This window comes from Pygoscelis adeliae, unplaced genomic scaffold (assembly GCF_000699105.1).
Source record: "Pygoscelis adeliae isolate BGI_AS28 unplaced genomic scaffold, ASM69910v1 Scaffold253, whole genome shotgun sequence".
Taxonomy (NCBI): Eukaryota; Metazoa; Chordata; class Aves; order Sphenisciformes; family Spheniscidae; genus Pygoscelis; species Pygoscelis adeliae.
Genome location: NW_008824412.1, coordinates 43,700 through 45,939, shown reverse-complemented (window position 1 = coordinate 45,939; position 2,240 = coordinate 43,700). Strand labels below are relative to the sequence as shown.

General features: G+C 57.9%; 1 protein-coding gene across 1 annotated transcript in view; it reads right to left on the bottom strand.

The window, feature by feature from the left end:
• IGSF9B (immunoglobulin superfamily, member 9B) overlaps positions 1-2,240 on the bottom strand; it is a gene marked incomplete at its 5' end in the record, with an annotated part of 37,169 nt that overhangs the window by 22,868 nt on the left and 12,061 nt on the right. The window lies entirely within an intron of this gene.

Here is a 2,240-nt window from a genome sequence, read left to right as displayed (position 1 = left end):
TGATGCTCAGCACTCACACTCAAGCGGAAAACCCCACGGCACTCGCACAGACACCGAGCCCTGAGCCAGGGCTCAACCTCCAGCATCCAAAGCTGAAACCGCTACGAGGAAGGTGCACCGGCCACCCCTGACAAACACCCTCCCAGGCCAGGGAAGGCACCACCTGCCCCAGGAGGTGCCCAAACTGCCCCTCAGCCAGTGGCAGAGGAGAGGCAGGACCCTTCATGTCAGAGGTTTGGGCAGCCAGGGCCCCACGGGGACACGGGAGGATGGCGTGCGTGGAGGTGCCCGGGAGCTCTGAAGCCAAGCAGAAAGATGGATCTTGTAACAACTCATGTCTATGTCCGTCAGCCAAAGTTGTGCAAATCCCACGTTGTCCTGAGTCCTCTTCGGATGTTCTTCACGCAGGGGCCTCTGCCCATCGACACTGGGACCCACGGTTCGATGCCATGCAGGATGAGCAGAGGAACAGATGGGCACGTGCGGTTACCAGTGCAAAGCCCAAGTCTTCAGGAATCCTTCAAGAGACTGGTTAGCGCTGGTGGGCTGACGGGGAGCGAGGGAGCTTGCTTCTGCCACTGGGAAACTGAGCCCAGCCCAAGCCAGCCCCGACTGGAGTCGGGGGGGGATAAGCCCAGAGTCATGACATGAGGAAGACCGCCAGAAGGCACAAGAGGGGTTGAAAAGAAACCTGAATAAGAATGGTGAGGGGTGGGGAGAGAAAAATAAGATGGAGAAAAAAGACTAAACGGCCAACAAGTTTTAGGTAGCTCACTTGCAATCTGTGCAAGTCATGGTCCTCCTTGGGCTGGTAAAAGGAACTCAAACAGATCCAGCATCTCACACCACAAGGACTGAGGACAGTGCCCACTGGGCGATGCAGGGACCCCGCTCACTCTCAGGAGCCCTAAGAAGGGGACGGGAGGCTTGGAGAGAAGATCCTGACAGGGAGACAAAATGCCCAGGAGGTCCCCTGCACGGTGGCTTTCCTACGGGATCAGTGAAGGTGGGAAGCGAAGGGAAGGCTGGAGGAGGACTAGAAAGCCCTGGTAGCTCCCAGGCTGTGCCGCCACGCCGGACCCTACCCTGCTTTACAGAAAGGGACATCCTGAAATCATTATGCCCAGTCCAGCATCATTAAAACAGCTTCTTCCCAGGGTCTTCGAAGTCACCGGGCAGCAAAGCAGCCACTGACCGGTCCAGCCCCCTGCCAAAATGCAGCCAAGAGACCCCTGGACATGCTCCAGTAGCACGTCCCCTCCCACCATGGGACGTCCGTGCTGCAAGAACAGCATCACCAGGGCTGCCGCATCCTGCCGGTGACCACCTTGCAGGCAGGCAAGGAGGAGGGTGTCCTGCGGACAGCGTCGGCAAGGAAGAGGAGGGGGGGGGGCCAGGGCAGCGCTCAGCTTTGCAGATGCTGCCGTGACAGTTTCACGGGATTAAGGTACTCGGTGGCCACAAACCGGGCTTCCCCCACCCACCTGCGGGACAGGACGGCAGTGGCTCAGCCCAAAGCGAAGCAGCTGTACCTGCAGTTTGTTCTTACCGGGACAGAGTGTGGCTTCTCTGTCTGCAATATTCACCAAAAGCCAAAGGCACTGCAGATTTGTCTGGCAGGCCGGGTACCTTTCTCCAGGCGATGATGGGAAAGGGGTCTCCGGCAGCAGCGCAAGGAATCAACAGCTCCCTCCCTGCCTCCTGTCTGTACTCCCAGCCTGGTAGCACCGTGAAATAGGGGGGGTCCTGCAGCCAAGGGAAAAGGCAAGGAGCGTCAACCCGCGCCAACTCCCACCGCGCGCGAGCAGCTCCCCGCAACCAAAACCAGCCCTTTTCCAAAACAAATGAATCACCGGTTTGGGTAAGGCTGAGGCATTTCAAGGAAAGCCGTGGCGGAGTGCGGAGGCTCTATGGTACACCAAATTACACACCCGGAGGGAAGTTTTCTCCAAAGAGCTGCTGCACTAGGGCATCTTGTTTAAGTTTTAAGGAGGTAAACAGGAATAAAACCACCCACATCGCATCAGACATCAACCTGATTTCATCGACTCTGCAGCCATCTTAGCGGATGTTTGTGTCTGTGATACACAAAGCGTTATCACGTGAACCTCAGTGAGACACCATGAATCACCGCCGCTCACAAGCACAGGACTTTTCGTTCAGGGAAGGAAGAGGCAGCAGCTCCCACCCCAGCCGCGCCGAGAACCGCATCCGGAGGCCAGCACGCCCCGGGCTCCGCA